General features: G+C 37.1%; 1 pseudogene; it reads right to left on the bottom strand.

Annotated features, from left to right (window-relative positions):
• Nucleotides 1–23,055, bottom strand: part of LOC127190900 (39S ribosomal protein L22, mitochondrial-like) — a 79,033-nt pseudogene extending 55,978 nt beyond the window's left edge.
• Nucleotides 23,056–26,302: the final 3,247 nt, after the last annotated feature.

Below are 26,302 nucleotides of genomic sequence, written 5' to 3'. Positions count from 1 at the left end.
ATTTTCATTGTAGTCTCAAAAAAAAAGTTTTGTAATTACTATAATTTAATTCTTAACATTTAGTTTCAATTTGTTGTGTGCAAGATTCATTGTTGCATATTGAGCAGGATAACCTGGAATTACAATTCACAACTTACTTTTGAATATTCTTACAGAATATTATTTTGCTGATGAAAAATAGAAACACTTTATATAGAAGTGGTTTACCAAACATAATTCATTAAATGACTGTGTCAAAGACTTACATAATATAAATTAGAGAATACTCTTATGAATGAGAAGAAAAATAGTACAAACAAGTTAAAAATGGTCAGAAGCTTCATGGTATTAAATCACTATTTGTAGGCAAAAAACAATTTTCTTATCAATATTTACACTTCCCTTTAGAGTCTTAATATTTCCATTGCCTCCTGCTGTGATTATGTGTTAAATAGTTTGCTTCCTAATGGTGTCACTAATAAAAGATAAAGAATATAGATTTGTTAACTTATTTAGTAGTGTTATTTTCCCTTATGGAAACACTGAAAACAATTCCTTAATATATAGCACAAAAATCACATTACATAAAATTTCTTTAAATAATACATAGATATTTCATGGAATTTGAAAATCGCTATATTTCTTTTTTAAATCAATTAATTTATTCACTATACATTCTTGTCACAGCTTCCACCCTCATCTTCTTCCCCTCCATCTTCTTTTCCCTGTCCTTCTCTTCCTCCCTCTTCCTCATACATCCTCCCCTATACTTGAGAAAATGAGGGACCCCGTATTTATGCACCCCAGCTTATCAAGTCTAATCAGGATTGACAACATCCTGTTCCTTTCACTTTATATCTCAGCCATAGCCCCCTCTCTCCTCTTTTCTAAGTCTTATCAACCTTTCTCTTCCCTTATCCCCATTCCCCTATTGCTCAAAAAAGGGAGCCCCCACAAGGTACCTGCTCCAGCTCATCAAGTTGAATCAGGATTGAGAGCATTCTCTTCCTCTATACCAGGTAAGGCAGTCCCACCGATTAACAATTGATCAAAAAGCCGGTAACAGAGTTCATGTCAGAGACAGCCCTACTGCCCTTACTAGAGAACCCACATGAAGCCTCAGCTGCCTATTAGCTGCATCTGTGTATGAGACCTAGGTCCAGTCTATGTGTAGTCCTTGATAGGTGCTTCATTCTCTGCAAGACCCCTGGGACCTACTAGTTGTCTCTGTTGGTCTACTTGTGGAGGTACTGTTCCCTCCCTCTAAATTTACACAAGACTCCCTATGCTCGGCCCAATGTTTACCTATGAGTATCAGAAGCTGTTTCAATCTGCTGCTGGGAAGAGCCTCTCAGAGGACAACTATGCTAGGTTCTTGTCTGTGAGGAAAGCAGAATATCCTTAATAGTGTCAGGGCTTGGCTCTCTCACATAGGGTGTATTTCAGGTTGGGCCAGACATTGGTTAGGCATTCCCTCAATTTCTGCTCTATGTTTATCCCTGAACATACTTGCACAGAAATAGACTGGTTGGTAAATGGAATTTCACTGAAGACTCAAAAATGATTCCATATATCTATGCACAATTGATTTTTTTTTTACAAAGGATCCAAAAATATACAATGGAAAAAATAAAGTGTCTTCAACAATTTATTCTGTCTAATTAGATGTCTACTCATAGAAAAAGGAAAATAGATCCCCATTGATCACCCTGCATAAAACTTAAGTCCAAGTGGATCACAACTACAACATAGAATCAGATACACTAAATCTATTAGAATAGAAAGTGGGAAAGGGCTTTCAACTCGTTGGAAAGAAAGACAACTTCCTGAACAGAACACCAACAGCTCAAGCTCTAAGATCAACAATTAATACATAGGAACTCTTAAAACTGAAAATTCCTCTGTGAAGCAAAGGACACAGTCAAGAGAATGAAATGGCAGTCTACAGATTGGCAAAAGATCTTCACCAATACTACATCTGAAAAAAGGCTAATAACCAATATTATAAAGAACACAAAAAATAAACACCAGTAAACATAATAATCAAATTAAAAATGTCGTACAGTGCTAAACAGGTATTTCTTGATAGAGGAATCTTGAAGGGCCAAGAAGCACTTAAGGAAGTGTTGAATATCATTATCCATCAGGGAAAGGAAAATCAAAAGAAATCTGAGATTCTATCTTACACACATCAGAATGGCTAAGATTAAAAACATAAGTGTCAGTACATGCTACCAATAATGTGGAGAAAGGGAAACATTCCTCCATTATTGGTGGGAGTGCAAGATTGTACAATCACTTGGAAATCAATCTGGTGTTTTCTCAGAAAATTGGGAATAGCTCCAACTCAAAACCCAACTATATCACTCTTAGGCATATACTTGAAATTTGGTACATTTCAATCTGTTTTTATTCTACAAATTCAATTTGTATCAGTACAAATTAAATATATTTGCAAATATGTGTAAAAATGCTTCAAAGCCATCTAAGTAAAATATTAATTTGGAATATATCATTACAGAGTTAGAGATAAAGAAACAGATCCTCAGGAATTTAAAGGAAAGGAGAGTGATTGAGAACCTCACAAAATGACAGCATGTCCTTGTCCCTGCCTTTCCTTCTTTTCCTTTAGCCCCCTCCCTTTCTTTTTATTCTTTCCCCTGTCTTCATACAAGCTCTTTATTCACTTTCCTTCCCATTTCTCACTTTCCCTGGCAACATTTCTCTCTCTGCAATGATCTTCCTCCTTTAGCTTTCTTGACCAAGTATAAGGGAATATAAAAACAAAAAACAAAAACAAACAATCAAACAAACAACTGGCACATACCAGTAACTTTAGCTACACATTACCTTCCTTACATCTGTGGGAAAAAAAACTACACACACACACACACACACACACACACACACACCCCAAAGCAAAACAAAAATCAATTTTCACCTGAAAGGGTGTAAGAGGTTGATTTTGTAGCCAAATGTAAATAGTTACCAATAGGAAAACTAATTTAGGTTCATTGCAATCCAGTGTACCCATGTGGCAGTTGTCGCAGGTTGTTTTTTGCAGTAAGAGAGCAACGTAAATAAATCACACCAATTTTCTAGTATAGTGTTAAGAAAATCAGGTAGACAGGTTACAGAAAAGAAAGGAGTCCAGATGCTAACTGTAAATATTCTTAGCTTTTTGTTTGGAAACTATGGGTCCATTAATCCATTCCAAGTTATTAACCCAATTGTAAGAAAGTCAATAGGTCAAGCATAGAAGTGGACAATGGATGGCTAGTATGGAAGCTGAAAACAGTGTAACCTAGTTTAAAACTGAACATAAAATATTCCAACTTCTTATCACTGAAATCCAAATAGTCACCCAGGGGCTCTAACTGCAGTTTCTAAGAAATCTCATTCTCATGCCTCAAATATAAGAGATGGCCCCTGAATATTTTTATCTAGAAATAGAAAGTCTGGTTCCTGCCAGATTACTTGCAAAAGGAAAAGTTAATCTAATCAATAGTCTGCGTTCTCTGATCTCCAGGTACCAATAACATTCTTTGTTCCTTACCTTAGTGTTACTGTTCCTATATTAGGTTCAACAGTAAAGGCAGAGGCAGAATCTATGTCAACACTAATTTTTAACAACATCTATTATGAGAGATTGAACACACTAAAGCATGGAAAATGTCAGCACTCACGAGTTATTTCCACAAGTTTAGATGCTTGTCTTATTATCATCGAACAAACAAAGAAACAAGAATTAAATAGCTTAAACCTAATGACATCTACATAACTTATAGAATTAATTCCTTGGAATAAACCATGTATAAATTCTGCTATTACATTTTATGGCTATCAGTTGTGTTTATACCCAATGCTGTTTCAAATCAAATTTCCATTCTATTAAGATGAAATATAATGAATTTATCAGTACAAAAAGCACTTGACAGTTACCAAGAATTGAAGACAATTGTTTTTGGAGGATCTATATTACATTATGATGAAATTTTTTACTTTAAACTATAAGATAAAAGAAATGGATTAGAGGCTGTAGGGATGGATCGGAACTTACGAGCCCTAGCTATTTTCCCAGAGCACATAGTTCTTATTCCCAGTACTCATGTAGCAGCTGACAACTGGTAACTCCAGTTCCAGGGAATTTGGTATCCTCACACACAACCATACATACAGACAAAACACCAATGCACATAACTTAAAAAACTACATCTTAAAAACAGATCTGGGTATATAGTTATTGGAGCAGCAAATGAAGCAAATACATACATTTCTGAGTAACTTGATTTTTCATTAAATTTACAATGTCATGTCTCTGTGATATCTGAAGCAAGATGAGCATTGTTTGTTCAACAGAAGCATCAAGAGACAGAAATAGCAAAATGTTTGTAGTCATTGAGAATGGAGAATCATACCTTACGCCATCTGTTGACTAAATAGATCCCTGCAGCCTGGAAGGCTCCTGCATAAACCTAAAGTGTATTAGTGCTGTAGCTAATTTAGTACAGAGAAAAACAACAACTACAAGGCAACAGCGACAAAAAGCCATGGGGTGTCCTCATAAAAAAGCAAACAAAGAAAGATCAAGAAGTGAGAATAGGGATCTTATAGTCTTCTTTATTCCAGCACATCTGCTTACTGAACACATTCCAATTTAATTATACAGCCAAATTACCATCCCTTACAGAACTATTGTCATGGTTTTCAGATTCATCTAAATGTCAATTTCATTGTAAGTCCCTGTATATTCCAAAACGGTGGAATATCTCTTTTTGTATTTATGTTACATCTGAGGGTATGAATATTTTTATTTTCATCTATCAAATATTTCATGTTAGTTCCCTGAAATATAATTATCTATTTATATGTATGTAGGAATGCCTATGTATACATACATACATACATACATATACATTGTACGTATAGTATATACATATTATATATATGCTGATAGGTGTGTGTGTGTGTGTGTGTGTGTGTGTGAGCTCAGGACATTAATCCTTGTATTTTACAGATATATCGAATAAAAAATATTTGATTTTCATGTAAGATTGAAAATGTAGTAATTTTCTTCCATTTATTTTAATCTCAGCTAAAATGTCTGGTTAAAGGTATATGCCAAGAACGTGTAAAATAAATACAATCTAGTAAAAACGGGTGAAATAATTTGTTAGAATTATTATATGATTTTCCCCTTGTTGTTGCAATTTTACTTTGCTTGAATACTGAAAAGAGCCTGCAAATTTCAGAATTTCCTTGTTTGCAATAGCTAATCAGTAGTTAATAATGTAAAAGTACCACAGTTTCTTTAGTCATTCTTTGACAGAGCAACATATGAATGGAAGTAGAAATTATACTCCTGAGTGAGTTAACCCAGACCCAGAAAGATATACATAGTATAAACTCACTTATAATTGAAAACTAGCACAACAGGGACATCTCCTGAAAATCTTCACTTAGCAGGAGATTGGGATAGGTACTGGGACTTCATTTTGTTACTCCAGGAAAGAAAGGTATAGAAGAATGAAGAAATAGAAGGATCCAGTGGGTCCTAGAAACTTATAAGAAGATCATCGAGGATTCCAGGCAAGAGAAGTATGGGAGAATGGGGAAATAAGAGGATCCAGAGGGTCATAGAAACTTACAAGAAGACCATCAAGGCTGCTATATCTGGACCCAGGGGGTTTTGTTTAAACTACTGTACCAAACAAGGAAAATGCATGCAGTAAACCTAGAACCTGTATTCAGATCTAGTCAATGGACAACACAATCTCCACAGTTGGAAGAAGAGCAGGAACTGACTCTGACATGAACTCTGGTGCTCCCTATTTGGCCACTTCCCCTTGTTGCAGAGGCCTAGTGACACTCAGAGGAAGGGTAAGCAGGCTACCAGGATGAGACCTGTTAGCATGTGATATGGTGGGAGAGGAGGGCCCTTCTATCACAGGACTAGGCGAGGGCAATAGGATAAAAGAGGGAAGGAGCAGGGAACAGGAAGATGCAGGTGAGGGGAATAACAATGTAGATGAAATCTGAATAAATTACTTAAATGAAAAAAAAAAGGAAATTGACAATAGCAAAGAATTAATTTTCTTCCACCGCTTTGATTCAAAATTGAGGCCTGAGAAGGTTAGGAATGACAAATTATTATTGAGCTTCATTTCTATCCCTTGTTTATTGTTCGTTAGTTTGTTTTAGTTTTTTAGAAACAAGGTGTTTCTCTTGGGTACCTACCAGAGTTTAAAGCTAATTTTTTTTTTTATTTCTGAAGATGCCACACTTCAGATATGTTCTCTGATGATTTGAGATACAACTGATCTAAAATTCTTCTCTCTGAGGCATACATTTCCTGGTACCAAAAATACTGTGCAAGCTTGAGAGTAAGGCAAGCAACCAGCTGAGAGGTCCATGTATCACAAAAATATCCCTTAGGTGGAAAAGTTGCCATCATAGCTTGGTGGTCATCAATAATTATGCATTTTAAATTAGGACATTTGCTGTATTTCAGAGCATAATTCTGCTTATTATTGAAACTCTAGGTAAGTATATGGAGCTAGTTAAATCATAAGTTTTAGAGGAAACCCAATTACCACTAATTTGCTGGACTATTTTAATTATTAACTGTATTCTAAAACTTATCTTTATAGCACAGATAAGTTGCTTTAGTTTTAATTTTTTAGATAGGTGTTTGGCTACTGATTTTTTAAAAAAATAATTTTGTATCCACCCATTTTGCTGAAGTTATTGATTGGACATAAGAATTTTCTGGTGTAAATTTGGGGCCACTTATGTATACTACCATAGCATCTGGAAATAGCGATACTTTTACTTCTTCCTCTCCAATGTGTATCCCTTTGATCTCCTTTAGTTGTTGTATTGCTCTGGTTAGGACTTCAAGTAATACATTTAAAGAAATGATGAAAATGGGCAGTCTTGGTTTTTTTCTGATTTCAGTGGAATTGTTTTTTCTCTCCATTTTATTTCATGTTGGCTCCTGGATTGATGGATTGATATATATTTCCTTTATTGTGTTTAGGTATGGACCTTTTATCCTGAAGGGAAGATGCTTAAATCTTACTAAGAGAGGGAAATAGAATAGATAGCAGAAGAGAGGGAACAAAGTATGAGAGGGAACACAGAGAGAAATGAGAGTTAAAACCAGACCTAGGGAGAGCTGCTGTAGGAGGACAGAGGGCCTACAGAGAGAATAGAAACCTTGGGTGGAGTCATCTCTGTGACAAGCTAGATACCTAAAACAGTGTAGGCTTTTGAGAAGATATGGGGTGACTCTAGATAAGACTTCTAGTAGCAAGGGTCATAGAGACAGAAGTAGACACCCTTTAACTAGAAAGACTCCTAGTGAAAAGAGGGGAACCCCAACAAACCCACAAAACTTCAATCTCAAATTTACCACAACACAAAGATGTGCAGGAATGACACTACACTGGGGGGAATTGATAGAGCAGAGATTGTGAGAATGGCCAACCACTGCCTGGCCCAAACTTAGGCACACCCAGTGAAAGAGAGCCAAGCCCTGACCTTATTATTGATATTCTGCTATTCTCACAGACTGGAGCCTAGCGTAACTGCCCTCTGAGGGCTCTTCCCAGCAGCAGCTTGAAACAGATGTTGAGAGTCACAGTCAAACATTGGAGCAAGCATGGGGAGATTTGTGGAAATTTTGGGGGAAGAGAAGGACCTGAAGAGGACAGGAACTACACACACACAAATACACACACACACACACGAACAAAAAAGAAAAAACCAAGAGAATCAACTAACAAGGGCTAAGAGAGGATTGCAGAAACTGAAACACCATCCACGGATCATGCATAGATTGGACTTAGGCCCCTAAATGTTTATACCCAATGGGAACCTTAAGATTCATGTGGCTTCCTGAGTAAGGGGTGTGTGGGATGTCTCTGACAATGCACTTTGTTGCCTGCCTTTTCATCATTCACCTGTGGTGTGGCTGCCTCACCAGCCCATAGTGGGAAAGGATGAATGCAATTCTGATGAGACATGATGAGCTGGGTTAGGGTGGGAGGCTCCCCATTTCTTAGGAGTAAATGAGGAAATATGGGGTCAGAGAGATGGAGGGTGGTCCTTGGAAGAGAGGTGTAAAGTGGCTCAAATTGGAATGTAATGAGATCCAACAAATAAATTAGTTTAAATATAAAAAACTGACTTCTGAAATAGATGTAAAAGATAAAACTTAGACATAATAAAATTTTATTTAGCTAAAGATTTTTTAACCTTTGCTAGAGTAGCCAAAAATATAAGTATGGTGATTAATATTTATTGTTAAGTACATTGGATTGGAAATCATTCAGGAAGCATATCTCTGTAGATATGGGAGGAGGTTATTTCATAGAGATTTAGCTGAGCAGAGAAGAATCACTCTAAGTACAGTTGATATTTTCTAATCAGTTGGATTCCTAGATTGAATAAAAACTGAAGGGAAAAAGAATCTAACAGATCAGTATTCTCATCCCTCTTATTTTTTGTTGTCACAATAGTCCAAACTGATAGAAGATTTTCCACTAAACTGTAGGTCAAAATAAACTCTCTCCTATTATGTTGCCTTATGTTAGGTATGTAGTCACAGTGATGAGAAAAGTACCTCACAGTGAAAATATGTGTGGATAGGCCATTGTTAAAAATTAGGCTGATAGTGTAGTTCATCATCATTTACAACTTGTTTCTAGATGAAATGTGGAAAAAGTAAGGTTTATTGGCTAGAAAATCCCCCAGGCCATTGTAATTTGAAGTTAATTGGACATTCTGATAGGAATATAGAAGTTTTGAATCACAGCAGAACAGCAGCCAGTTAATTGTCCTCATGAAATTTCCGAATTGTGAAAGAACTATGTTGAGAAATTGACTAGAAGCATTTTATAAATACCTTAGCCAAAATCATGATAGCCTTGCCAATGTTCTGATATGGTTGCATTCAAAGTAATGACCTATGCTGTTTGGTGGAAGAAATATCAAGAATGAATAAAATTTAAACCGAGGTAAGGTTGTTATTTGGTTTGCTTTTATACTTATAATAAAAGATAAAAATGTGAAGATACCAACAGGTTCATTATGGCTAGGAAAAGAATGTGAACTTTGTTGAAATTGGAAGCAGGCAAATAAGGACAAAAAACAGAAAATACTAGAAGAAATGACTGATGATTTCTAAATCCTACTATAATCATCAGAATTTTAGTTTTTACTAGCAGGTAGGAGTACACACAGGCTGACTGATTTGTGTGATTTTCTGAAGTTACTAGCCTCTATCATAGTGTTTCCTTAACTACAAACATGGTTTTATACATCAAAAAAAAAAAAAAAAAAAAGAAAATAACTATTGGTTTACCTGGAGGGGGAGACCTGGTGGCACTCAGAGGAAGGACAGCAGGTTGCCAAGAAGAGACTTGATACCCTATGAGCATATACAGGGGGAGGTAATCCCGCTCAGGAACAGTCATAGGGGAGGGAAATAAGGGGAAAATGGGAGGGAGGGAAGAATGGGAGGATACAAGGGATGGGATAAACATTGAGATGTAACAAGAATAAATTAATAATAAAAAAAAAGTTTATCCGCAAAAATATATGAGAAGTACAAGTAAAAAAAAAAAAAAAAAGACTTATAAAGGCAGAATGTATGAAGTAGATCAAAACATGTGTCGGTTCTTACAAAGACTACATAATACTTGGAAGTTTTTGTCAACCACCAGTTAATTCAGGCAATATCCCATTATTTGGCAAATAATTGGTTTTTCCAGTTGAGACAGCTGCTGCCATGCCTTTTTGGCTAAAACATACTGGGGAAAAACTATCCCTGCAGATGAAAACAATGACTAAATGTTGTCTATACAGTGGATATCAAGCAAAATAATGTTCTAAAGGTAGAAAAAAAGCATTTTGTAACAAACTATCTAAGAAATTGAGCCTATATAATTTTTTAATGTTTGTTTTTTAAATGAAATATCAGTTTCTTTTTTCTTAAATGACTTTTCTAATTTTAAGCTCTATTTTTAAAAATTATTCAATATAAAGTTTTTTCAATTATTCAGGATGGGAAAATAGCTTTCATTGGTTCAATCATGGAAAACTGTTTAAAAATAACAAGTACTTTGGAAAACACAAAGCAATTTATTTATAAGGAACCCGTTTCCCTTGTCATCATTTACATAATAAGGATAATCCTTAAGTCTTCTCAGAATACTTCATTGTAGAATATAATAATTTGAATGAATTTGTGCAATAAAATTTAATGTCTATAGTTCATATTTCCATCACGTATGTGTTATTTTTTTCTGGTAATACTGTGGAGAAAATTTTTCTGCAGACCCACAGTAACCAGGAAACAAAAATTATGTACTGTCTTAGCTTAATTTCTATTCTGATAAAACACCAGGACCAAAAGTAACTTAATGTGAAAAGGGTTTACTGCCATTGTTTCATGCATTGTGTGCATTATATGGCATGCCTTGCAGGACTCTGGTCGAAGGGTGGCTGTGACTCTGGGTGCTGGGAAATATCCCAGCCCTGAGGTTAGAGAGTGTCTCAAGTGTATCCTGAAACACGGGAGCCCAGAAATTTCACAGATCTGAGAAGAGGCCTCCTCAACAGAGATGAAGCAGCTCCCAGGGAAGTCTTGCTCCTAAACCCTGGGGAACTGAGGGGCTTTGGAGCCTGAGCTCTGCTCCTTCTTCTCTTTCTTCTCTCCCTGAGTAGTTGTCAATATCCTCCCTCCTCCTCCTCCTCCTCTTTTTCTTCTTCTTCTTCCTCTTCTTCTCCTTGTGAAAGAGTCACAGCAGGCAGTGAATCTCTTAAACAATTAATTGAAGGAATTAATTCAGGAGAAGAGGGTTAAATCCATGTGTGTCTGCTTCTGTTCCTAGGAGGAGACCACAGAAAATGGACGAACACTGCATTTATATACTGTTTTGTAAGTGGCAGAGCTTTCTGGGGCAAGAATTTCCAGAGTTTGGATTAGTGGGATTTCAAGCCTGAGCTGGGGGACATTTAAGGATTGGTGGTATTTTTGTCCAGACGTCTCATTCCAAATTATTATAATATTGGATGACTCCTAACAAGGGGCTGGAGTGGGCAGTAACAGAGATCTTGGGGTGTAGGGTGGTGGACGGGCTGGGGGAGCTTTCTTAGGCAAAGGTCAGGCCAATTTTCTACCCCGAGAGGTAATAAAGATTACAATGTGTCAAAGAGTCTACTGTGAAGGCAGTAGCCTGAAGCAGGAAAAGTTGTCTTAGGCATAGGCAACTCCCACGGCAGTAAAAGCAGGTTTTCTGAGGCAGAAAAGGTGTCTGGTTTTCACTGAGTTGTCAGTTGAAGCAGTAATAGCAACCACGGACAGCTCCAGTTGAAGCACCATTTTCCCAGGGCTAACTGCCATGAGGCTGGAAGGAGGACTGACATTCAGTGATTTTAAATTTTAGTGTCCTGATGATTAACGGCTACATAGCTCTTATGAGTGGTGAGAGCATCAGGCACTCCAGCTGAAAGACTCGGATGGGAGTTGGGAGGAAGGGACAGCGGAAAGAGTGTGTTCCCCTCAGCTTGGGCAATGTTTCTTGTCACAGGTTTAAGGGAGTTGGTAGTGTTAGGCATAGAGAAAACCATAAGTGTGTGTGTGTGTGTGTGTGTGTGTGTGTGTGTGTGTGTGTGTGTGTGGTGATGGCCTAGATGGAAGTAAGATGTTGCAGTAGCTGTAACCACCATTGGTAGCAGTACCCACCATATGTGATGGCCCAGACCACCTTTGATCTTGCTGCCACTGGCAGTGCCACCTTAGATATTGTTCCTGCCAGTGGTTCTGAACTTCATCAGCATAATCCCTATATTTATTTAATCTCATAACTCTAAGGTGACATGCCATCACTTAGTGAAGTCTGAGCAGGAGCTGAAGTAGAAGCTGCAAGCCACAAATTAAGAATGCTTCTTATTGCAAAATATATAAAGAACTCAAGAAATTAAACACCACCAAACCAAATAACCCAATTGAGAAATGGGGCTTGGAATGAAACAGAGAATTCTCAACAGAGGAATATCACATGGCTAAGAAACACTTAAAGAAATGCTCAACCTCCTTAGTCATCAGGGAAATGCAAATCAAAACAACTCTGAGATTCCATCTTACACCCCTCAGAATGGCTAAGATCAAAAATTCAAGTGACACCACATGCTGGCGAGGATGTGGGGAGAGAGGAACACTCCTTCATTGCTGGTGGGAATGCAAACTAGTACAGCCACTTTGGAAATCTATCTGGTGCTATCTCAGAAAAATGGGAATAGGGCTTCCTCAAGACCTAGCTATTCCACTCCTTGGAATATACCCAGAAGATGCTCCAGCACACAACAAGAAAATTTGCTCAACCATGTTCATAGCAGCCTTATTCATAGTAGCCAGAACATGGAACGCCTAAAGTGTCCCTCAGTAGAAGAGTGGGATAAAGAAATTGTGGTACGTATATACTATGGAATACTACTCAGCTACTAAAAACAAGGAATTCCCGAAATTTGTGGATAAATGGATTGAGCTAGAAATGATCATAATGAGTGAGTTAACCCAGAAACAGAAAGACTCAAATGGTATATACTCACTTATATCTGCATACTAGCCCATGGGGCATGTCCCATGAAAGCCTTCACTTACCAGGAAACTGGGACAGAGGGGAGGACATCCTATTGGGACTCTCGATGAGAGAAGCATGGGAGAATAGCAAAGTAGAAGAATCCAGAGGGTCCTAGAAACCTACAAGTAGAACATTATGATAGGCAGATTTGGGCCTAGGGGTCCCGCTCAAACTAAGGCACCAGCCAAGAACAATACAGGCGGTAAACTTTAAACCCCTACCCAGATCTAGCCAATGGTCAGAACATTCTCCACAGTTGAGTGGAGAGTGGGATATGACTTTCTCACGTACTCTGGTGCCTCATATTTGACCATGTCCCCTGGATGGGGAGACTTGGTGGCACTCAGAGGAATGACAGCAGGTTGCCAAGAAGAGACTTAATACCCTATGAGCAAATACAGGGGGAGGTAATCCCCCTCAGGAACAGTCATAGGGGAGGAGAAATATGGGAAAATGGGAGGGAGGGAAGAATGGGAGGATAAAAGGGATGGGATAAACTTTGAGATGTAACAAGAATAAATTAATAAAAAAATTTAAAAAAAAGAATGCTTCTTACTGGCCTATTCTCTATAGTGTTCTCAGTCTCTCTTTTCAAACACAAATCCAGCAATACAGGGGTGGAACCACCCATAATGGGCTGGACACTCCCACATCAATCAAGAAGATGGCTCTCAGATTTGCCAACAGGCCAGTCTAGTGGGAGGCATTTTCTCAACTGAGAATTTCTCTTCCCAAATGAATCTATAAAACAAATATGCACATGAAAGTACCTTGCAAATAGCAAAACACAAAGAAACAAAGAAACTGAAACTCTGGTTTTAATCTTAGTAGTCTTGAACAAGGATTTAGTTGTATATAAACACATCTACATGGTGTGCTCTCAGAACAGAGAGGCATTATGACAAAATGCTTTGGAATTTTCTGTGATAGCTAGAGAACTTACTGATTATCCCAATTGTTTTCCTGAGATGTGGTCATTAGCATATTCAGATTTTTTTTTTTTTTTTTACTGAATAAAATATAAACTAACATATCCATTTCTGATGTAAGTAAATATCATTGTTTGACCTTCAGCATTCTCCATTTCACCTTAGAGTAAGGGGAAAATGGGAGAGTGGGAGGATACAAGAGATGGGATAACAATTTATATGTAATATGAATAAATTAATAAAATATAAAAAGAGACTTTGAAGTAAAACAAGTTGGAGACAAAATAATTTTATTTTCAGAATAAAAAAAGGGTGGAAGGAAAAAGGAAAGAGAACTAGGGAGCAATGGGAAGGAGACAAGATGGATTTTATAGCATGTGGACCTAATTGTGAGAATCTGGCTTTCATCATTATGGCTGCACTGAAAGGCAGCCAGTCTTACACTCTTTTTGCATTGTCCTTCCACAAAAAATAATTGAAACAAGAAGAAATTGCAAATGTTAATCTGTTCTGTGCCAGTTAAGAAAAGTAAGCTGTTCATTTTGAGGTGAACTTTCCTGATTAATGTAAGTTATATACAAAAAAAAAGTATCTGTTTTGTATCTTTATTGGTTTTGTTCATCAATTTATTCCATTAGTTCTGCATAAGCATTTGTTCCACAAGGTCTCTGAAAGGATGATATTAGTACAATAGAGAAAAGAAGAAAAAAGGAAAGACAGATGGACAGGCAGGCAGGCAGACAGGAAGGAAGCAAAGAAGAGTAATTAAACACACACAAGAAAATCCATATGTTACCCTACCAAAGAAATATGGTGATTAAACCTATCCACACAGAGAATTACATACAATGTCTTTTGAAAAGACTCACACATTCTTCATTCTAAACAAAAGAGAAACTTCACTATTAGAGTCTTCAAAGGTCTAAAATAGCCAAAGATTAACAAGAGCCAAAAATTCAATAACTATTGCTGAAAACTGAGCCCTTAATATTGGTAAAGGGATCCTCATGGTGTGTAATAGTTTGGTTTTCCAAAAAGTAAGTTTCACTGATCAGTAGATGGTGTGTTTGTTATAAGTGATCAATAAGTTGTAGGAAATTCTGCATGCATTTTCATGCATATGTAAAAGATGTCCCACTGACATGTCTGCTATTGAATTAAGGCACAATTCCTTATCACCATACTGAGAATTGAGACTGGCATAAGTTTAAATGTGCCATTGAAAAGATGTAGAAGTTCTTTGTACTTGAAAACTTTGTTGTTCCATCTTAACATCATTAGGTTATACTTATTTGCAACGTTTCAGCCTGGTAAATATAATATCTAATCCATTGGAACAGCCAGTTCAGCTTCAGAAATATCACAGAAATCTCCTAGAAAGTCATTATCACATTCATTGTGAAATAAAGAATGGAGCCTCATATATCAAATACAGAGTGTTTTATTATTGAATAGAATTAAGCCTTGAAGGAGATTCTAATTATTTGTTTTATATTAATTCCCAAGAGAATCTGAAAATTATGAATAAGGTTTACAATATACATTATGTTCACTAGCTGAAAGAAAATTCTATTAAGTGCTTGGAGTATTATTATTTTTCTTAAATGGGCTAAACAAGAAAGTAGATGATGAAAAAGCAATTTAAGACAAAAGGAGATATGAAGTGTTTGTGAAATGAGCTATGATAGAGAAAAGTGCTGTGTTGATGCATTTGCCATCTGAAGTTTGCATCAGTATCTGCTGGAGGGTATACATGTTCTACTCAAGAAGAAATTAGCACAGAGATCCAGAAGAATGTGACCATAGCATGGTAATGTAGATACATAAAGGATCATTTAAGTTTATACCAAAACATTTCCTTCATTTTAAGTAGGCATAAACTTTATAATCTTCTCAAAAGCAAGTGTTTGTCTTCTCATTGCATTCAATATACAATTTCACTCATGTTAAAAATACAGAATAGTCAGCAACCTACCTAGCACACTAGCACATTTCCTGGTGAAGTATCACAAGCAGACAGACCATTGCCTCTCTCCTTCCATCTAAACAATTGCTACAAGAACTTTTCCATTTTTCTGGTATTTATGTTCATGACAACAGTTTTGTTGAAGAACTTGTAATATTATGGACAATGGCTTGTTTGCATTTTATTTTCATACTTCCACATACACTCCACAACATTGAGTTTGGTTGTTAATACTGAGATTTTAAGCATTAAATTTCTTTAAAATGAATTTGAGTCTTTAGACATAAAATTATTGTTTTTGTTTTCTTACTCATTCTTCTCTCATAAAACACATCTAGAACTCAGCTCCTCTTCCCTCCACTCCTCCCTGAACTTTCCTTCTATGCTTCTCCAATCCCCTTTTAAAAAGAGCAGGCATCCTAGGCACATCAACTGAACATGGTATAATAAGGTGCAATATGAGTAGTCACAAACTTCATATTGAGGATAAAAAAGGCCATGAGGACAAACAAGGAGGAAAATTGTCCCAAAACTAAATGCAAAAGAGCCAGAGATACCACATGCCCACTATTAGGAGTCTCACAAAAAGCCTTTGCTAAAGAGCAACAGCTTGTATGCAGAAGACCTAGTACAGATCCATGCCAGATCAGTTATTGCTGCTTCTGTCTCTGTAGGCCATGGTATTCTCCTGAAGTCCTTAACCTCTCTGGCCCCTGAAACCATTCCTTCCTCTTTTATGTGATGTTTCCAGAGCTATGAGTAATGTTTGGCTGTGGGTCTCAACATCGACTCCCATTAGCTAACAGAGGAAGCCTCTCTGATGATGATTGGTGTAGGCACTGATCTATGACTATAGCAGAAATTTATTATTTACCACTTCATTTATCTATCACCTATCTGTCTATCTATTATTTATTTTTGGCAGATACGTTTTGTTGTACCTTAAGTCCCTGAGCTATTCAACCTTCAGTTCCTGGCCATCCAGGCAATAATGAGCATGGGCTTTTCACCAACTCCACATCCAAAAGAAGACTAATATCAAAATTGTATGAAGAATGAGAGAAATAAGACATTAACGAATCAAACAACCCAATTAAAAATGGAGTTCAGATCTAAACAGAGAATTGTTAATAGAGTAATCACAAATGTCTGAAAAACACTTAAAGATATGTTCAACATGTTGTCCGTTAGGATATTTAAACCAAAACTTCTTTGAGATTCCATCATTTATCTATTAAAATGTCAAAAATCAATAATGATAATAATGATAAAAAAATAATAATAGCAGTTCATGTTGGCAAGAATGTAGAGCAAGAGGAACACTCAACCATTACAAGTTTGAGTGTAACTCAGAAGGCTACATGGAAATCAATATGGAAGTTCACCAGGTAATTTAGAATCAATCTACATCAAGAACTGGCTATTCTGCTTTTGGGCATAAAGTTAAAATATGTTCCATACTACCACAAGGAAACTTGATCAACTGTGTTCATAGTGGTTTATTTCATAATTGGCAGAAACTACAAACAATGTGTCCTCAACCAAAGAATGGGACAGAAAATGGTCTACATTTACACAGTGCAGTGAATTATTTCTCAGCTACTAGAAAATAAAATGACACCATGACATTTGCTGTCAAAAGGAAGGAACTAAAAGTGATCATTCTGAGCAGAAACCCCAGACACAGAGATGATAAGTAACCAAAAAAGTTGTATGAAAACACAAGCACCTCCCTAGAAAGGTGAAATAAAATGGGTTATGTGTGTGGTCTTATAGTAAGTGCAGACAGAAACAGGAATGATCGTGTAGGGATGGGATGGAAAATGTGGAGAGTATGAGGTGAGGTGATTGGTATAGGAAGTCATTTGAAGGGCCATGTGAAAACATGTGGAAGCTTGCATGAACCTACAAGGGTAACCCTAGCTTTTCAAAATGGAGGTTATGGATCCTGAACCTACCATCTTCTAAAACCAGACAAGGCTTTCAGTTGTGGAAATGGAACATCAATCAAGGACAAAATCTTTGACCTACAACCTGTTCTGCTTGAAAGATGTGCTGCAATGAGAGTGGCTCAGAGCTTGTGGGAGTGGCCATCCAGTGACTTATGTAACTGGAGGCCCAAGATACAAGAGAAAAAGAATACTTTATAAACCTGTTGCTATCAATATGACAGGAAATAGTATCAGCTTTAAAACTGTGATAAGGCTTTAGGTAGAGAGCCATAAACACATTATGGACTCAGGGATTTGGAAATTAACTGCAAACCAGAATTATAACAAGAAACAAAGTGGTTCATTGTAAAGTAGGTTTTTAGACATGGTATGGAAAGGATTGCAGTATACTCAGTTGATATATTGCTATGGGTTGTTTCAGAGACTCTGAATTATTAAACAGTCTTTTACCCCAAAACTCTGGAAGTTAGAGGCAACATTGCTCTGATTCATATTCCTAGGGAAAAGTCATACCAACGGTTTTTATTGTCCTGTTTTAGGAAACAACTGGGTTAAAAGAAGAAATACAAGCAAGTGTGGTGGTTCAGGTCTTTAATCCTAGCACTCAGCAAGGCAGAGGCAGGTGAATCACTATGAGTTTGAGGCTATCCTGGTCTACAAAGTGAGTCCAGGACAGCCATGATTACACAGAGATACCAGGTCTTGAAAAACAAGAAAAAACAACAACAACAAAGAAGACAAGAAATACAAAAGATTTCCTTGAAGAGTTATTCCTTTCCATCCTTCATTCTTTCTCAGTGAGAAAAATAAAATTACTCTCAACATTCCTGGACACATGACTCATAATTCTGCCAAGAACTCTACCAAAAGAAGTTGCAATGACTCTTTTCAGGCACTGCTTTAAGTTTTATAAAACCTGAATCCCACTCAATCTATACTCTAGAAAAAAACACAAAATTATAATTACAATAGTACACACAGAAGGAAACCTTTCCTTTAAGCAAATATATCATGACAAAATTAAAATTTTAGTGTGTTCACTCATGTCTCCTTCATAAAAATAGCAATATAGTTCAATAATATATTTAAAGTAACTGTATGATTTCTCCAGAAAACACTCATATCATTTGATTTCCAAAATCAAATGGTTAGCCCTGAAAATATACACAAAATTAGTGTTATATGGACTGAGCAGGTTATATTTATGTGCTTCCTTATACACATCCACCCACATGTACACACACACACCCACCACGAACACTAACAACATCATCAACAACAACTATAGAGAAAAGTGTCATGAATTTGAAAGAAAGCTGCGGGGCTGGATAGGGGAAAGGGAAAAGAAGAAATTATGAAATAGTGTAATTATTCTCTCAAAAAGTAGAATAAATAAATTAATTAAATTAAGACTTTAACTATTTCACTGCATCTCTGGTTTTATAGTCTGTTATTGTATTTCTGATAATAAAAAGGTTTTTTTTAGAGTAAAAGACATACAGATCTTTAATTCTAGTTATTGTACCATGCTGAACATTGTTGTGACCCATATGTATAATAGCTGCAAATTACAGCATATTTCATAGAACTGTTGTTAAGCTTTTCTTAGAAGATTATAAGGACCCTTATGCTTATCTGAAAGCTAATTCTAAGATAGGAAACTTTCAAGTCACTTCAAGAAATAAGAATTTATGATCAACCTCTTTTTGCCAATGAACATGTATAACAATAGCCTATGACATTTTGGGACAACCCTGTTCTCATGGACAACTCTGAAAAACAACTCAAAAGATGGATTCTTATGTCTGATGTTGGGGTTTCTGTTAAATGGTCTATTACTTCTGAAGATAGCACTGTTAGACCAGATGGGAACACCTCATGTAAACTCTGTATGTATATCTCTACAACAATTTATGTGTATTACAATTAAATTTCATTGCATTGTTAATAGGATGGTTCTCAATCTAGTTTTCATGCATCCTTCTGAGAATTTTCTGGAGAAGGTTGAAGTCTGACTTCTCCACATAGCTATTTTGCACTTGGCCTATGAATGATGGAAAGGAAAAATTCTTTCTTGGCTGGGGTTTCACTCGATCTGAACTGCTAATCCCACCTTTAGTAAGGAGTGTCATGTAGCCCTAAAGAAAGATTGCATGCCTGAAGCTTTCCTGATAAGGAACTTCAACAAGCAGAAGGAATGGCTAGAAGTACTCCATCATATGCTGAGATCCTAATCTCCAGCAAATGACCTTTAAATGTACCTAGACATCATCACCTTGCAAGTAAGGTCAACACTGTTTTTTCCCTCTTGTGATAGTGACCCATGTTACTGACTGTAAATGAGGTATTATACCATTGTATGTAGATTAAATTTTTTGCATCCTTAGCCATAGAAAATCAGAGATATAAACCCTTAAAACCCCTCTGCATTGACCAAGGTTTATAAATAAATGTTGGTTGGCCTGCTCAAGTGTTCATTCACTCACCTGCTCACCATTCCTGCACCATGACTGTCTGAGATTTTGTTTATTCCCAGGAGATCCACTGCTGGATTCCTGGTGCTCAGGCAGCAATGATAGTGTAAGGGAAAAGTGAATGCCATATGTAATGTATATTCTGCAATTAATGATATTCTGTGTGAGAACTTGCCCTCTAGGTGACCCTCCTCCCTGTGTTTTAGGAATGACACCTGGCAGCATTTCCCAGAAACTCCACTGGAGTGAGTACATACAATTAGCTCCCAATGTTCCTCTGAGATAAAAAGACTTCCCCTCCAGACTCAGCCCCCACCCAACCTGCTTAAAGGTCGACATTCATGTGACCTACAACATTTCTGAAGATCCAGCCTCCACTCAACCTGCATAAAGGTCAGCATTCCTGTGACCCATAACCCCCCCCCCCCCCTACCCTTTATAAGCCCATTGCCCTTGAAGCTTGGGGTCACTGTCCTATCGTACTGCATCAGGAAGGACTGTGATCCAAGCTCTGAGCGTGTAGTACAGGACCCTTTGTATGTGGCAATGGTATCGAGTCCTGGGTGATTTCATTATTATATTAAGCGATCTTGGTATAACAGTGGAACAGCCATAGAAGCTTCTGTGACCTGCCCCACCACTGCTGCTACCTGGTGCTGATCCCTGGTGAGACTGGGAATTTGGCCAAGTGCCTAGTCTAGGGACTCACCCTAATGTTCACTAGCCATGCCTGAGTGATAAACTGGATTTTCGACCTTAGATCCTAAGATCTGTCCACTTTTGTACAAGCCACACCACCCTTCTGATTTACATCTGAAGCACATAACATAGGGCAACAGAAGGTCTGGTTAGAGAGGTAATGGGTGATTGTACCCCTTCCTTAAGCAGGTGATTACAGTCTGAGGAAGGTAGCTCTATCTATTTTCCTATTTTGTTTTTAGCCTGTGCCTTCATGAGGAACTGGAAATGGTTTATAAAGCAACTGAAGCCTCTTGATCAGAGCACTCACTGATATTAGCCTAACGTTTTCTTACTCTCTTTTCAGACCATGAGGGCCCAACCTGGGTGTAGGAAATGACCGTTTAGCCTCTCAGAAAAACAAAAAGCTGGTTACACGCCAACCACTTAAAAGTCTTTAGAACAGCTACCAGATGGTTAAATCTGTGGGCATTGTGTTCACATCATCCTTTTCATAATAGCCAGAAACTGGAAACATCCTAAATGTCCCTCAGTTGAAGAATGGATAAAGAGATTGTGGTACATTTACACTATGGAATACTACTCAGCTATAAAAAATTAGAAATCCAAAAATTTATGGACAAATGGATGGAATTAGAAACGATAACACGGATTGAGTTAACCCAGAAACAGAAAGACTCACATGATATATACTCACTTATAATTGGTCACTAGCACAAAAGACATGTCCCATGAAAATCTTCACTTACCAGGAGATTGGGATAGATGTGGGGATATCCTACTGGGACTCTAGGTAAGGGAAATATAGGAGATGGGGGAATAGAAGGATAGAATGATCCACAGGATATTAGAAACCTACAAGAAAAACAACAAAATAGGTGGATTAGGGCCCAGGAGTGTCTGCTCACACCATTGCACTAACCACAGACAATACAAGTAGTAAACACCTACTCTGATATAGCCAATGGACAGGACATTCTCCGAAGTTATGGGGAGAGCAGGATCTAACTCTGACATGAACTCTGGTGCCCCATATTTGACGACCTCCCCTTGGTAGGGAACCCTGGTGGCACTCAGAAAAAATATGCAGGCTACCAAAACGAGATTTGATAGCCTTTGACCATAAAGTGGGGAATGAGAAATCCCCCAATCATGAAATAGAGGAGGGCAATAGTATGGGGCTGGGAAGGAGGGAGGAATGGGAGGATACAAGTCATGAGTGAACAACAGAGTTGTAATATGAAGAAATTAATTAATAAAAAAAGAAAAAAATTGTGAGCAGGTTTATTTTGGTGTGGTATGCCAATCCTTCCTGAAAAAAATTTTGTTGACCATTGAGAGGAACACTTTCTATCTTTATCTATCATCCTGGGAAACAATTCATCATGTTAGAAAGACATGTAACCTCCTAAAAGGATACGGCATAAAATTTGATATAAAGGAATTCTCATTTTGGGAGGTGATTCACAAAGCACATCTCATAGCTACTGGTGATATTTACAATGCTAAGTTGTAGATCCAAGTTGCTTCTTTAACTCAAAATAGAAGTAGTCAGAAAGGGAAACCATCTTTAATTTTCTGCTCAGTTTAAACACAATCCTTCAATGCTTAGGACCCATTAAAACAAACCAAAACAAAAGTGTTACTTCTCCCCTGCCAGCTGTTTCTGAGAATCAGGGCTATAAAGCCAACCCTACCTCAGGTTTCACAGCCCTCACTGAATTATAACAGGAAATTAAAACTGTGTTCCCACTTCCACCATCTTATAACTTCTGTTATGGGTGCTGAAAATGGCCAGACCACCTCTCCCCACATCCCTTAATTAAAAAACCCACTTTGCCACAGGACTCTCTGATAAAAATGAATAATCCTTTTCTTCCCCCTTTCAACTCAGGCCAAAATGGAGGAAGTGATCTATGCTTCTCCTTCTTCTAGGCAACAAAATCACACCCTACAAAAACCCACCAAAAATTTAAAAAGAGAAGCTCAATATAACTTCATGGCCTTTCACCCTCAACCCTGTATCAGTTTTGTACTATGTATCAATTTTGTAATCTCTGTGATTCTGTTGCAAAAAATAAAACAAAACAAAAACGAGCAACTAAACAGGAAAAGTATCAAATCAAAACCCTGGTGAACCTCCCCTTCTACTAATGACTCTAGAATTTTGGGAATCCCAAGGATTCTCAGTTTATATTAATCAAATGAGAAATCAGGACCAAGACAACACTCCACTAGAATTTGATAAATTTTTAGTCAGTAACCCCTTTTCACAGAAGCACAGCAGTCATTACCAACAGGTCCTTCCCACCAGAAATGTTTCTGTGCAATTCTAGCTGATAGTAGTGTAATCCCTTCCACTGGTTCACAGGATCCTACCTGCCTGGTGGCTGTGTGCTTTCTCATCGCACCAGTGTCTCATCAGGATCACTGCTGCCATATTTCTAGAGTCATTAAACTCACACCATGCCCATCTGTGGTAGTGCAGTTCAGTCCACCACAGTGTCCATCTATGGTAATGTAATTCAACCCACTGCAGTGGCCATCTGTCATAGTGCAGGCCAGTCCACCACCATGTCCATCTGTGGTAAAGTCTTTCAACCCAGTGCAGTGGCCATCTGCAAGAACAAGTGACCAGCTATTCCTGATGCACCCATTTTTGTCTGCCTGAACAAAACCAGGCTGCTGCCTCTGTTTCTCTCTGTTTCAAGGCTCTCAGCCAGGCCCTGGTACCAGCTTATCTTAAGCAGCCATCAATTTTCCACCCATAAGGAACCAGGCTCCCACTTCAGTCCCTCTCCTGCTGTTCTCTTGCTTAGCATTCCTCTGCCAAGACTATCTGAGAGCCAAGGGCCCAGTTAAGTCCAATTTGCAACATTCCATTTTTCCTCAAATGAGAGAGTACATGTAAGGTTTGCCTTTGGGATCAAGATTACCTCACTCAATATGATCTTCTCTAATCTTATGTATTTATGTGTAATCTGTGATGAGTTATCTCTACCTATGAAACAAACCAATGGAAACCAGATTGAAAGTATAAATGGGCAGGTTTATTTGGCAACTGAGCCTCTGGGGATGAAGAGTTCAGCAGCCTCAGAGGATGAGACCAGAAGAAATCTCACCTAGACTATGACAGACAGGTTTTTAAGGATTGCTGGCGAAGGATATGACTTAGCAAGATGATGTGTCTCAACTTACTAGGATGGGAGAGCTGGTGACTCCAAGCAAGGGGATTGGGGCAGTCTTCATGAATGTCAGTAATGTAAAAGCTTTCCTTCCAGAGGGAAGGGTTGGAAATAAGAGTGGGATTTACCTAACCATGAGGGGGAGAGGAGGGCAACCGAGACGCCAACTGAACAATCTGCTTGATTTCAATAATTTTTCACATATGAATAGCATTCCGTACTGTGTATGTATCACATATGAACTACTCTTTCATCAGTTTTAGGACATTTATGTTGATTCCTAGGTATTGTGAGGAGAGCAGCAGTGAGCATTCTGAACACAGATTTGGTTAGTGGGAAGTAGAGCTCTTTGAGTATGTGCCAAGGAATCATATAGACAGATCATATGGTAAATTTATATTTGGCCTTTTTGAGAATTCTCTACACTAATTTTCAGAGTGGTTGGTCAAGTTTGCGATTTCATCAACAGTGAATGGGAATTCCCTTTCTAAAAAATTATTTCAACATTTGTTTTCTGTTGTTTTATTGATCTTTGCAATTATGAAAAAGATACAATAAAATCTCAAAGTGGACACTGAATATATTTGAGCTATGTTTTTAGCCATTTTCCCTTCTGTTCAGAATTGACTCTTCAAGTCTCATAATAATTTACAGATTTTTAAATTATTTCTCTTAATTTTGAGTTTCTAATATAAAACATCACACCTTCCATTTTCTTTCTTCTAATTCTTCAATATATCTTTCTTGCTGTCTTTCAAAGTCCATTGTTAAAAATAGGTGTGTATGTGTGTGTGTGTGTTACTTTTGCTGAAGCTACATATTTTATTTCTGGATATATATTTTACAGAAAATATATAAATATATATCATATATTAATTTATATACTAATAGATAAAATTTATATAAAATATAGAAATATATTTTAAGATATTCTGGATTTAAGACTCTCTGTTAAATGTATATGTGGCAAGGAATTTCTTTGCTTCTTTGATTTGAAGTTAATTGTTTATTGAGGTGTACAAAAGGATTGCAATTTTAAGAATTACCACTTTAGTCTGGTGCAAAGGAAAGCTTGTTCAGGAAGTCCTTTGCAATGCACTTATATAATGTAGGTTCCTGACTGTGATTCTTTCTAGCAGTTTTAGTATTTCATGTTTCATGTTTAATTCTTTGATCTATTTGTAGTTACTTTTTTTGCAAGATGATAGGTAGAGTTCTAACTGTATTCTTTAGTATGTGGACATTAATTTTTCTGGTAGAATTTGTTGAAGGTGCTATTAGTTTTAGCATAAATTTTTGGTACATGTGTCAAATATGAAATGGCTTAAGTTGCCTACATTCATGTTTGTATCTTTAATTTTGATTCATTGCCCTGCATGTCTCTTTTTGCTCAATATCTTATTGATTTTATTAATATGCCTCTATAATATCTTAACATTTGCGGTGGTAACCACTCCAGCATTCTTTTTTTTCTTCAGGAATGTTTTGAGTAGTCAGTTTCTTTTGTGTTCCCTTATGAATTTTAGGATACTTTTGTTTTTGCAAAGAAAGAAAAAAATTTTGGCTGTGATAGTGACAGGTGCATAGCTTTAGGTAAATTGATTATCTTCACAATATAAATTCTACTAATTCATCATTTTATATCATGACATGTATTTGCTTTTCCAGGGTTTCCTTTTTCAAATGTACAAAATTTCATTAACATCATTATTTTGGTTTACTACTAAGTATTTTTTTTTCCCTTTGAGGCTATTGTGAATGATGTGTGTCTTTGCAGTTACAGTTATCAAAAAGCTACTGATTTGTACAAGCTCATTTCTATGCTGTCATATTGTTAGATTCATTTGTTATTTCTATAAGTATTTTGATAAAATTTGGGGATTGCTAATGTATATTGTCCTGACATCTATGACTGAGACAGTTTGACTTATTTTTCTATTGGTATACATTTAATTTCCTTATCTCTGTCACCTTATTACTTCAGCATTGCCTTCAATCAGAATGTTGAACAATGCTGGGACAGTGGAACTATTTCCATAATTATAGTGTTGGCTGTGATGTTAATTAGCATGTTTGATATCTGTGATTTTTAGTTGACATCAATATTACAGAAAAGGTAACACAGCTACATTGCCCTGTGAAAGCTGAGGATTAACCAATTGTGAATTACACTAAGGAAGACAATTACCTTTCTTTTTTTTTTTTTTTTTTTTTTTTTTTTTTTTTTTTTATTAATTTATTCTTGTTACATCTCAATGTTTATCCCATCCCTTGTATCCTCCCATTCCTCCCCCCCCCCATTTTCCCATTATTCCCCTCCCCTATGACTGTTCCTGAGGGGGATTACGTCCCCCTATATATTCTCATAGGGTATCAAGTCTCTTCTTGGCTACTTGCTGTCCTTCCTCTGAGTGCCACCAGGTCTCCCCCTCCAGGGGACATGGTCAAATGTGAGGCACCAGAGTATG

This window comes from Acomys russatus, chromosome 6 (assembly GCF_903995435.1).
Source record: "Acomys russatus chromosome 6, mAcoRus1.1, whole genome shotgun sequence".
NCBI classification, from domain to species: Eukaryota; Metazoa; Chordata; class Mammalia; order Rodentia; family Muridae; genus Acomys; species Acomys russatus.
Note: the sequence above shows the minus strand (reverse complement) of the source record. Positions and strands in the feature narration are given on the sequence as shown.